Genomic DNA, 14,078 nt, shown 5'->3' on the forward strand with positions numbered 1-14,078 from the left:
TCATGCCGCTTAATAGAGGTCTCAGTGTGAATTTTAAGACGTTCATGTAATCGAATGATCTATTCTTTGATTGACTGATTGATTTCATCTGTAAGCTACATTGATGTCTTAAAGCATTAATGTCATCTCTCAAAGGTTTGGTACTGTCTGCTCATGGCCCGCCTATAGCTTCAGGGGAGCCGGAGGTGGTCAAATCCAAAAAATTACGATTTTTTTTGCTACCGAAAATTAATTGGAACATTCCTCTTTAATGTAAAGTTTGAATTATTGTTCTAATCGCCCTAGAAGTGGAGTTATTACCATTATCCCCCACGCCTACAGAAGAATTGCGCGGCCGCTGAATGCATCTAACACCTTCTCGTGACTTCCTGGCGAACTGCTTGGGATTTTCTCGGCTTGTTACGCATACAGCGCCTTATGTTACGCATAAAGCGAGTGTGCAAGGGTTGGCTACATTGTTTTCTGTGACAAATGAAGCACTAAGAGCGCGGAACATCGTCTCTTTGTTGTTTACCGTTTCGAATTAGTGCAGTGTTACGCCTGTTGTTGGTAGTATTATACTTCTTGTGTAAAGCGTTGTGCTGCTTACGATGCCACGTTTTAGTAACCGTGTATATAAGAAGAGGAAGAACGTAGGGAAAAGAAAATTAACACTAATACCAAGTTGCGATACTACAATTACTGAAACAGTGCGTTCTTCTGCTAAGCAACACATAGCCGGCCATAGCCCTGAGACATCTTCTAGCAAGAGGCTGACTGGTGGTAGTGACAGATTTCGTGAATATGTTAGTGACAGTGATGATATTAACGAAGTACTGAATATAGGATTATTATCTTCTGTGCTGAAAGAAAGTATTGTGTGCAAAATGTGTTCAAGTGTAGGAGTGGGACTAGTGATACCAAAGCACTTTGGTTTAGCTTGTGAGATGAAGATAATCTGTGCATGTTGCAAGTATGACGTGACTTTCTACAATTAACATGCCAGTCTCTTTGGTGAAAATGGACGATCTAGAGTGTTTGGTGTGAATGTTCGACTTGTGTATAGTCTTCGATCCATTGGAAAGGGGTCTACTGCAGGTAAACTGTTTTGTGCTATTATGAACTTGCCATCGCCTCCAAGCGAATTTTGGTACTACTGTGAACTGGTAGGATCCTCTGTTGAAGATGTAGCTTTGAAAACCATGAAGGAAGCAGTGGAGGAATCTGTAGAAATGAACGGTGGTTCTAGGGATTTGGTAGTGGCATTAGATGGTTCCTGGCAAATGAGGGGTCATAAATCTCTGAATGGGGTTGTAACTGCTACTTGTGGTGATAGTGCAAAAGTGATAGATGTTGCAATATTATCAAAACATTGTAGGTGCAAAAATAAAGTGAAAGAAGAGCACAGTGGAACCTGTGAGGCAAATTTTAGTGGATCAAGTGGAGCAATGGAAGTGGATGGAGTGAAAAAAATTTTTGAACGTTCAGTTCCCAGATACAATGTTAGGTACAAATACTACCTTGGGGATGGTGACTCCAAAGGTTTCAAGACTATAGAGGAACTGAAACCATATGGAAATGAATTTGTAGTTGAAAAGTTGGAATGCATTGGGCATGTGCAAAAACGTATGGGTGCACAGCTTCGAAGGCTCAAACAAACGTGGGGTTCAAGTAAGCTCAGTGATGGAAAGACAACAGGAGGGAGAGGCAGGCTTACTGATGAGGTGATTGAACGTCTATAGACATACTGTGGGTATGCTATAAGGCAAAATACTAGTAATGTTAGTGACATGGGGAAAGCAGTGTGGGCATTGTTCCTTCATACTGCCTCTTCCAATGAATACCCTCAACACAGCCTGTGCCCAAAAGATACCTGGTGCAAATATAATGCAAAAAAGGACTATGACCACAAACATGGTTTGCCAGCAGCTGTGATAAATGCAATAAAACCAAATTTTCATGACTTAGCACAGCCAGAATTGTTACACAAATGTCTACATGGAAAGACACAGAATCCTAATGAGAGCGTGAACAATTTGATTTGGAAAGTGATGCCTAAAAGGGTTTTTGTAAGCATAAAAACACTGTACTTTGGCATTTATGATGCAGTAGCAACCAACAACCAAAGGAACAGTGTGAAGTGTGAAGTTCTTAAGGCATTAGGATTTACAATTTGGGTGAACACTGTACGAGCACTAAGTATTATTGATAGAGAAAGGATAAGAGGAGCAGAAAGAGGAGAAAAGCATATGAAGTATGATGGAACAACAGGCCAGAAAAGAAGCCAGAAGAGGAGGCTTTTGGAGGATGAAGAATAAGACCCTGATAATCCATCCTATAGTGCAGAAATGTATTGAGAAACTTTGATAGCCTTTTCCCATATATTAGAATTTTTCGAATATAAGGAACATTTTCTCAAAATCCACTCAAGCTAGAGAGATGAAATTTTTATACAGCACTCCCAATGGTCAGACTTACATTGTAACACAGCCATTTGGCAATATGTTCAGTAGTTTCATTTCAGTTTACGTATAAAGCAATTGTTTGAAAAAAAATTTGGTTCATTAATAAAAAAAATTATTGGAAGGAAACTAGAAAAGATACTCCAAAATCCCTCTGTCATAACTGCAATACTAACCCACTCTATATGTAAAAAAAATTCTAATTTTTCTATTTGGTAGGTTATTCATAAATGTTCCTCAAACTTAGTGATTTTAACATGGGCAGCATAGGCACCTCCGGCTCCCCTTCAGTTTTATCGCAAAGGCGTTTCTCACTGGCCTTAATGTATCTACCTCTTTAAAACGATTGTTAATCGTCTCTGTGTATGATTTCAGCTTGCGACGTATGATGGAAAATTGTTCAGCATTTTCATTAAATCGTTCACTGAACTCAGTGGTGGTGTCAACTTGTTTTTCTCGTATGATGCAAAATTGTTCATCATTTTCATCAAACTGTTCACTGAATATTTGGATGAGATTTTGAAACATCGATCCTACTTGCTTTGAATTAATATGACGGGTGTCACCTGCGTTGTGCTTTGAGTTGTGGAGACATCATCTACAACCATGGACGTCTCTTTTTTTGCATTGTTTGCATAATTACCGTTTATAGAATCTGACTGATTTTTAATAACAGATTCAGTACTTTGCACTACTGTGTCCTCTGATATACTGTTGGCACTCTGATTGACTGTACGAAGTTCATTGACCTGATTCCGTAAACAATTGTGTTCTGTCATGTGGGTGTTAGCAACATATTGTATTGTTGAACTTGAAAGCAGAAGTCTTTATGCAAGCAAGGTAAAGATGTTAAACAATTATGATTTTTGTTTTTGCCAGAGCGTTAGTATAGATGAGTTGACTGATTATTTGTGATTGTGGAGTAACCCTAGAATGTACGTAATTGGTTTTGATAAAAAGGGTAGGTGGGTATTTCACTTTTGTAATGATTGTAAGATTTGTTAACACAGCTATAAGTAATTTGATAATTGGCATTTATAGTGGTTTAATGAGGGTAGATAATACTTCCTGTTTATATTCCATAGTTTGTGAATCAATTATGAGTAATGTAGCATCAATTATCAGATGTTTAGGAAAAGCCAAACTTAATTTGCAATATAATTTTGCTAAAAAAGAACTCAGTATTAGTAATTCACCACAATCAATACCCCCTCACAGTCCAGGTCATACGTTTTTCAAATGAGTTGGATTTTCTGAAATGTCCTCGCTTATCGGCCAAAACAATGTCCAGTTTATTACAAAGTATTACAGCCAGCATTACATATTGGTGAGCATGTAGCTAGCATATTTTTTCATGAGAGACCAGAACGTATCACATTCCAAAGTTGCTGCTTGAAAGGTAAGACAATTTAATTTATTTGTTATGTGCAAAGGGACCCAAGTTATCAGTTTTAAACAGGGCCAGACGATTCCGTGCCTAAGGGGCTGAATCTCTTTTTGCAGTGACTGTATTTCTTTATTTGTATTGGAAGTTGCATTGCCTAATCAATGCGTATAAATTTTTTGCTAACGGTAACACAGAATAAGTACACCACACGTGTTACAACACGTTACACAATTATTCATGTTTTGTATCCATTCTACAGTTCAGACATTCATTCAACTAATTGTAAAGTTTATTATATCATTTTTTAAAGAACGTTACAACGTGTAATTGTATTTCTTGTATTGAGTCGGTGATTATGAATCGTCTGTCATCCGTTCTGCCTGAGTTACAGATGGTGGATCTTGTATTAATGTCAGAAATTATCTTAAACTTTTTTTGGCTTTGGCTTACATTGATGTGGTCTACGTAAGGTTCCATTTGATAAGCGTATTGGGCGTAAATGGAAACAGTCACCGATGTAACGTTCCAATTGTTTATCTCAAAGGTAACTAAATGTTGGTTACATAACCTTGTTACCTTAATTACGTTATAAATTCTGTTTAAAATTACTATTGCTGCCTTACAGTTGTAATGATGAACGGCATCTTTCCTTCTTCAGTGGGAACTGGACTGGTAACCCCACGTACTCATTCAATTCTTTGAGCGATTGAGTGTGCAGCTGTTTAATTTATTCTGGATGCGTGAGTAGAAAAGTTGATGAATAGTTGGTCATGATTGTGTGTATGAGTATGTGTTTATATGGGCATGTAAATATCGTACATATACATGTGCATGTATGGAATGTTGTCTAATTAAGTTGGGTGATGCTGAGGGAATTAGATTAGGAAATCAGGCACTTAAAGTAGTAAAGGAGTTTTGCTATTTGGGGAGCAAAATAACTGACGATGGTCAAAGTAGAGAGGATATAAAATGTAGGCTGACAATGGCAAGGAAAGCGTTTCTGATGAAGAGAAATTTGTTAACATCCAGTATTGATTTGTCAGGAAGTCATTTCTGAAAGTATTCGTATGGAGTGTAGCCATGTATGGAAGTGAAACATGGACGATAAATAGTTTGGACAAGAAGAGAATAGAAGCTTTCGAAATGTGGTGCTACAGAAGAATGCTGAAGATTAGATGGGTAGATCACATAACTAATGAGGAAGTATTGAATAGGATTGGGGAGAAGAGAAGTTTGTGGCACAACTTGACCAGAAGAAGGGATCGGTTGGTAGGACATGTTCTGAGGCATCAAGGGATCACCAATTTAGCATTGGAGGGCAGCGTGGAGGGTAAAAATCGTAGGGGGAGACCAAGAGATGAATACACTAAGCAGATTCAGAAGGATGTAGGTTGCAGTAGGTACTGGGAGATGAAAAAGCTTGCACAGGTTAGAGTAGCATGGAGAGCTGCATCAAACCAGTCTCAGGACTGAAGACCACAACAACAACAACAACAACAACATGTGCATGTGTACGTGTGTGATTTTTCTCTACACTGTTGCTCCTAGTCCTGTTTCACACATATTATCAAGAGAAAAATGATCAGAAGGGAAATGTTAAAATGTAAATATTGTATGTAGAAACTTACAAAACTCATAACAGGTTGCATTATAAATTTATTGTTAATGAACCACAAGTTATTTTCTGCAACATTGTTCCTTCCTAACTATTTCCCCACTGACGGGAAATTACTACTTATAACAAACCAGATTCTCTTCCTGCGGTGTTCAGCTCTGGAATGAAGCGACACAGTCAAGTGCTCTTGTTACAAAAAGGAGGCAGTGGGTCCTGAATCTCACTCATCTAGAGGGTGACCTTCATTCTCACAGCCAGAGACCATGTGGCCGCTTCCAGGAAGTCCTTGCCAGTGGATTGAACCACTTTTAGAGAATACAGTACATCATGTAAGGTGGGGATGGGGTTATCTTGGTTGTTAAAATGCCTGTCTAAAGACACATGTCTCATTTGATGCAGCTGAAACAAACTTTAGCACTTTGAAAATGACTAAATCTGTTTGTGAATGAAGAATTTTGTGCGACAGCAGGGTGTCACTATGCATTTTTCCAAGTGCTGTTAATATTGCTGGAAAAAACGTTCGAAGTGGAGTATACTAGTTACAGTTACACCCTGCATAACCTATTACTCCAAAAAAATGATTCAAATGGCTCTGAGCACTATGGGACTTAACATCAGTGGTCATCAGTCCCCTAGAACTTAGAACTACTTAAATTTAACTAACCTAAGGACATCACACACATCCATGCCCGAGGCAGGATTCGAACCTGCGACCGTAGCAGTCGCGCAGCTCCGGACTGAGCGCCTAGAACCGCGAGACCACCGCGGCCGGCCATAATACTCCCTCTCAACCTGCACCAGAAGTCCTTTCAGGTGTGTGGGCACGCTTTGGAGGAAACGGAGTGTGGGTCATCTTGAATATATCTAGTATAATTGCCTAATGTGCAACCTGACGCAGGGAGTCCTTAATGGCGGGCTAAATCTGCTGCAACCGGTTCTGCATTAGTACTGGCACTACAACAATTCCATATGCGGAACGATGACCATCCTACCATAATATACCAATATGTTAATTCAATTATAAACGTAGAGGCGTGTAGAGTACAGTAGATCTGTGGTGTAACATATGGCAAAATCATCGATCGCTTGTCATACAGTAACCGATCTTTTCGTCCATTTTCTCCTGTTCCACCATATTTACGCGAATAAGTTGCCAATCTTAGCTCCAAATGCAGCTCATGTGTAAGTCACTCAGCATTCTGCGACACGTTTCTCATTACACCAGCTCTCTACACAAACTCTACGACGAATGGGAACAATGTCACACGATTCCAAACGCTATAAAACATGTAGCAGCCCTACCACACTACACTGAGTTACGCCAGATGATACTTGTACTTCTCACTACACTACCTATAATAAAGGACATGCGCATGAATTCGAAAATAATCCCTCCCAAACGATAAATTGCACAGAGACTGAAACCTATGACAACCATAAAGTTTACTTTATGCAGCCTAAACTATTATGTATTCAAATATCATTCCTGCCATCTGCAGAGTGGTACAGGGCTGGAGTCTGCTCTCCTACCTGCGTTATTCCACCTTCACAAATAACAACTTACTTACAGTATATACAAAAGTCAGAGATTAATGTAGTATGATGTATTTGTAGAGTATTTTGGTTAGTTCTGTGAATTTAGCCACTTTTACGAGATGTTGTGAATTAGACTAACGCACAGGAGACTGCATTGGGAGTCCTTATGCCGACCTTACGGCATTTATCTCTGTATGCAGTTCACGTCGCTTGTCTCGAAATTTACAGAACAATGGTGGATTAAAACATCCGATGAATTCCCATTTCAGTCCTACAAGAACGGGACTGTATATTTAACATGAACAGCTGTTGGCCGATTGGTGGCGGTTAGTATCGATTATCAGTAAGAGTTCATTTTCTTAATGATATTTGGCGATTCATGAACTACAACGGGTTGTAGCCAAGAAATATTTGAGTGTATTATCTTATGAAACAAACACAAGATGAAACAATTTGATCAGTTGTTACAGGAAGGTACCGTATCTTATGCCGTATTCGGACGTTTGTATTTGCTTCTCCTGTCACGTATGATTTAAGAAAATTGCCGCTATTCCAAGCAAATTCAGGTTCTTCGTCAATGGTAATTTAATTATAATAGCGCTACGTAACAAAAAATGCAATCCGAATCTTAGCACTCAATATCACATAGTCAACTGTGTGATGAGGAGAGCGCGCCACGTGTGATGATGTAACTATCATTAAGCATTTCGGTGTCGCATTGAACTTCCTGTCAATGAGACGACACGTCGCACTGATGTAATTGCATTTAGGGAGGGTTTTGAGTAGCAAATACCTTGGAATCAGCAATAACTGAGTGCAATTACCTCCCTCACCTAGAAAGAAGCACACGTCGTTGTAAGTTTTCCTAAAGCGACTACAAACATCATATATCTGTTTAAGCTAATTTGCTTAGTAACGTACAGCGTCGAGAGTGATACCTCTTCACGACATAATTCGAATGATACTGTGAATGCCAATTTTCGGCAACAGGATGCATAATCGGATAATACCGTTATTAAGAGAAACCAGGTCGGTTGGTCAAGACGTTTGAGAATTCTGCCTACCAAATTTTTTTATTAAAGCCCTAATACTCTACAACTATTAAACGCCACACACACAATGAAGGAAACTGGGATATTCCTATAACATTTTGAAGCAACACGACACATGTATCCAGAAGCGGCAGAAGATAATTTCGTTTATGGCCTACATATTAAGAGAAAATAATTCAGCAACTAGAGGAACTGTCCTTAGCCTGCCAAACAGCTTCCAACAGAATCATCTGCCTCCAAAACGGTGACTGGAAGTTTCACTGAGGAGTTACTTCGTTACATTAAACAAGTCCGTGGAACGATTCATTAGAAAGAATCAATATTCAGAAACAACTGCAGTCTTAATTTTTTGTGTAGTTTGAGGTATAGTAAAGATAATACTATCTTCAACCTGGAAGGTGACATGAACACTACGTTCGTTTCCTGTACACAGCACTGTTGGAAATGATACGCCCTCGCGTTGCTTTTACTTTTGAACTATCTTACCCCGATACTAACACAAATTAACTTCAACTTCGATTCATGGTGCAATTTTGAATTCTTCGCAAGAAGAGCTCGAAAAGCGATATGTGGCGAAAACATTACCTTTTACATTTCCGCTTCTTGGCTTTCCTGTAAACTCTGTTTGACGCTCAATAACTTACATCTCTATGAAAATATTGTGGGTGATTCATTTTAATTTACTTTAATCTTTTGGTTAATAGATTATTTATTGTGAATTTACCACGTCATGTTGCTCTAATTGATGAAATCGTCTTACGTCCATTTATGGTTAAAGTGTCATGATTCATATCCACTTAACTTCAAGCAAAAATATTCAGTAATACGACGTGTTCTGATGTCTAGTAGTTACAATACCCACCAGAATCAACGATGCAGTCGACGAGGTACTGTAGCACAACAGTTGCAATCCAATCTTCAGATTTTGTGCTTTAGAGAGTATGGCGTTACCCTTACAGTGCACTATGAAGGAATCGCTCTGCCTGCGAGACGACTGAAAAGCGTGTGAGAGTGGTGACACGAAAATAAGCGGGACCTCTCGCGCTACAGTATGTGGTGTATTAATGTGGGATAGTTCTAGAATTTGAGCTCCGTTGTTACGCTATTACAGCTTCTTCCAGAAGTGATTAAGTCGATGTTGTTGGTCAGTAGTTTACTACAGACGTTATCAGACCCCAATGGGACGAGACTGAAGCTGGAAATTTGTGTATTCTGGTTCTCTCGCCTTCAAACCTTGGGTCCTCACCCATCTGCATGCAGGAGCTACGCTGCTGAAACTAGATACTTGCCAGGAGGTTCACAGGAGCTCAACCTGTCCTACATTCCCGTGGAGTGTGAGGACACCAGTTCCCCGCCATCAATGAAGTTGATCACTTCTACGGTTATTTTTTACAACTGAAAGCTGGGTGGTTCAGTAAATAATTCACCAATTTTTTCTGCAGCCGTTAAATATACAGAAAGCAGGCCTTCACGTTTGGAATTGATGTTTCTTCTGGACGTGCGCCATGTTTCGAACAATTTCGGCAGCTGGCAAAGCTGATGTGCGTCTACACAAGACACTCGTGACAAGTATCCTGCTGCAGTTGAATTCCTGGTTACAGAAAAACAAACCACAGTTAACATACGTAAACATTTGCGACAGAGTATGGTACTGATGAATTTGATAGGAGTGCTGTGGGGTACTGTGTAAAGAGAATTAAAATATCGGGAAGCGCAAAAACCGAGCGGTATGGTCGACCACGTTCGGTTCGTCCTGTCCTCGATGTGATTCAGCCACTGTTCCCGACCTGGTGAACCATGCTCATCCAGAATTGTGCATCACAGCTCAAGAGCTGGCGCTACAGTTGTAGGTGAGCACTGGAAATGCGTGTTAAGTCACTGAGACTGGAATATTCAGTGCCGTTCTCAAGATGTGTTCTATAAATCCTCACAACAGACCACAAGATTATGACATGACAGCCACATACTGTTGCGGGCTATTTGCACATATCTCTGCTCATTTCTTGGCTATCTTTTGAGGAGTACAAGAATTTTTAACCCTTGAAGAAGGCTTGAAAGCATCATCCCACTGTCTGGCGTGACCGCTGGAGCTTAGTCCCAGAGGCTTTATAGAAGGGACTTAGTTCCACAGGCCACTGCAAGTTTGCGGATGCTGCGTGCAGTACCTACCTCACCAATCCTGTCATTATTGATAATCAAGGGGCTGTTGAAACCAACGCTTTCCACCATTAAAATGGTACCAAGGTGCTCAGAGCAGATTGTGTGGAAGGATTGAGTAGGGTTTCGGGTAAACATCAGTTACCATTTGTAAAACATTTATTACAAAATATTATAAAGGCCAAATTTTCAGTTGATATTAAACTAACTTGCTATAAGGGACAAATTTCTCCTAAGGCTGTTGCCGCTTAGGAAATTTAAAATGGAGTGACTCCAAAAAATTCCTTAACGATTTGTAAACAAGCCCAAAGGGCCCCTAAATAAAACGAGAGGAAGAAATAACAGAATTTAATCTAATTATGAATTTAATACATTTAGGAAACGAAAACGCCAACGGCCTGCGCCGCAGTGGTAACACCGGTTCCCGTCAGATCACCGAAGTTAAGCGCTGTTGGGCTGGGCTAGCACTTGGATGGTCTGCCGGGCGCTGTTGGCAAGTGGGGTGTACTCAGCCCTTGTGAGTGTGGAGCTACTTGATTGAGAAGTAGCGGCTCCGGCCTCGTAAACTAACATACGACCAGAAGAGCGATGTGTTGACCGCATGCCCCTCCAATCCACATCCAGTAACGCCTGTGGTCTGAGGATGACACAGCGGTCGGTCGGTACCGTTGGGCCTTCATGGCATGTTCGGGAGGAGTTTAGGAGTTTAGGAAAAGAAACAAACAACAAGTACTAACATGCGGTATAATCATTTTGATAAAGGCGTCAAGTTGGCTTCCTAGAGTCTTATACCACAATTATAATCAACAAACAGAATGTCGACTAATATGAAACAAAGAACATGATGGGTAAAGAAAGTAATTACTTATAAATGCATCCCTGTTAATACACTGCCCCTGCTTCTAAAAACCGGTTTAATAAAAGCTTCACCAGCGCCAGATACGAAACTTCAATAAAAATATTAACGAAGTGAGAGACGGCCCATCACAGCTCTTAAAAAAATTAAACCTGGCCACCGTCAGATGATACAATTTTTAGAAATATAACAACATTTGAAATTGTCGTTCACGGCCCTGTAAAACGTTAAGTCGACAGAGTGACACTCGTAATTGATTAAAAAATTACACAGGATGACGTCTCTTTCCTATAAAAATGAAGAATAACCAAAATACTGTAAAGATTGCGGCAAAAGCCTCTAAATTGCTAACACCATTCCCTGCGGTGTGACGTGATGCAGGAGGCGACCGGGTCTGCGAGTTCGATGTCGGCAGACGATGCACACTGACAGAGGGTCAACATGAGAACACTACCGTCAACAGGTTGAATGACCTCTGCGTGTATTTCAACACCCTCAAGACTAGCACAGACTAAGGGAGCGTTTAAGTTGCGACAACACTAGCTCCTTTCACAGTCTCCCGTAATCGGTTGTTCAGTCAGCAAAGGGCACCCTTAGCAGTGGGGACTTCCAACAACGTCAACAGTTTAACGCACACAGAATCACCAATCATTTATACACTTTTAAATGACTAGTATTCAAAGAAATGTGACTGACGCCCGAACAACAGGGACTTACATGCGTCGAGAGTAGAAAATAGTGCATTGAGAATGGCTAGCCACTTGCCGCAATCTGGATTTGGGTAATAAAATCTAAAAAAGGACGAGTGATTGATGCACTCAATATAATTTATAAGCCACATAACAGTCGCTGAGTGCACTTACTTTCCGAATGGAAGGTAACCTGATGACACTTTTAAATACTTTCACCCTGTCAGATTTACCACGGAGCATACACTTACTAGGTCTACATCTTAGTCACTGAAACTCCTTGACAGCACCAAGGAGGCAGGATACCGTGAGAGACGCTACCAATATCGCCTTCTCCTGACAACTCTTCTAACGTGCTTAACCAGCTCCAAGCTCACTGGGCTGACGGACAGTGTTGATGGTCTCATAGTCCAAAGGCCAGAGCATCTGATGAATTAGACTCTCCAAAACACCAGATTCTCCATAATTTACTTCACTCAAACTTAATCCCAAAATTAAAGGGAAATTCCTTAACCATACAAAGAAATAAATTTTTGGCGCTCAAAGAACACACACAGTAATATGAAAACGAGGTATCTGTTCTTTCGGACATGCACAAAGCACGTCCCACCTCTTGCAGGAATCTCAGAGTAGTGAGCATGGAGGGAACGGACAGGGATTGCAGACAAGTGGCACTCGGTGGGAATGTGGGTCGGCTGTGAGGCGTGTCGAGATAGTCCGCGAAGTGGCGATAACACTGAGCCCCGAATGGAGCAGTGGTTGACGCACCTGCCCAGTAAGCAAGAGGTCCCAGTTCGAATCCCGGTCCGACATTTCCACTCGACGCTCCTGATTCGGCGTAATGTCTCTCTGTAGCTAACATCAGTAATCCCTTTTCTACCCCCCCCCCCCCCCAACCTACACCTTCAATTGACATATCACTATAATAATGCGCACGTCGCAGAAACGCATTTCAGGAGGCCTAGTACCAAATCCCAAAGGCCAACTTGAACTGACTGCCCCTGCACAGCGCATCACCCTGAGGAGAGTCTGACTTGATGCCCCAAATTGCAGTGTCGCTGACAGCCACAACCGGGTCTTTTGCGGCGGCACGGCCGCACCCCCTTGTTGGGAGGCGCCCTCTGTGGCGGGAAACCGCTAGTTCTCTGGTGCGCATGGCGGAAGATTTGAAAAAAGGAAGCCGCCACTGCCCACGTGCTAATGCCGTTATTCGTGCAGACTGGCGCATCACAACTAAACAGCTGCCGCTACAGCTATCAGCGTTTTTTGGAAATATGAGTGCAATGATTGAGACTCTTGGATATTCAATGGTGCGGTCAATATGGTCTGCACGAATGCCAGGAAGAAAGCTAAAAATGATCTTGTTAGTAACGAGCGGGCGCAAGTGTTCGCCTCATAGTCTAGCGTGACAAGTGGAGTTTCGTTCCAGAGACTTTAGAGAAGATAAATTGTTCCCCAGAGCACTGCAGTTTGCAGAAGTTGGGTGAAGGTAGACCCTGCTCCTCCCTTTGTGGGGTAATTCGGTTTTGTGTTTTGAAGACTATCAGCCACTAGCCCACTGAAAGTCCCTAATACATCACTGAGCGTGACTATTTCTCCTCTTTAGTCGGAGATCTAGGAATCGGCTATCGCAGCTCTGCTTGGACACCGTGAGAAAATTCATTTCCTTTCTTTCCAGGTTTTATTATCCAATCTAATGAGTCTCCCCGTGGATCGATACTTACGCATCGACCAATGAGTGGAACCAATGAGTGGAACAAGGCTGGCAAACTTCACCAATCTCTTGCAAGTTACGGTGAGTTCTGTAAGCCTGCAACGGGAAATTTCCCCTGTGTTCTGGTAAATAAATCTGCGGCGGTCATGTTGGCAGTAGCATTGAGTTATCATTTCTCGTATGTGAGGATTTTAGTTTAGAGGAGGATAATTTCGGACATTTGTGGACAGGCTGGGGAGGGAGAGATACTTATATTCCAGTCACCGCTTAGGGAGCCGATTAGGGCAATCTTTGTAAAGTGTCTCTCCGGGAGATCATGCTGACGTTCGCGAAGTTTAGAGTAAGCGACGGATTTCACATTAGCACTATCCAATTCCTGAGCATGTCAAACCTGTGGGATTGGCTAGGCAACCAGTGTTGACTGCTTATTTTTGCGCGTCTCAGACTCTTTACTTTGCATTTGTTAGCTGCACTGTTAACGAAAGCTTGCGTTTAACAAGCAGGCTTCCATGTAAACGAGGTACCTTCCCAGATTGTTAACGGGACATTCGTGGTTCAACTGAGAATCTAAAGAGGTTTATGTTTCAGTAATTTAGGCGCCTTTATCCTCTTTGTGTTGTAGGAGTTTCTC

The sequence above is a fragment of the Schistocerca piceifrons genome, chromosome 7, assembly GCF_021461385.2.
Source record: "Schistocerca piceifrons isolate TAMUIC-IGC-003096 chromosome 7, iqSchPice1.1, whole genome shotgun sequence".
Lineage (NCBI taxonomy): Eukaryota > Metazoa > Arthropoda > Insecta > Orthoptera > Acrididae > Schistocerca > Schistocerca piceifrons.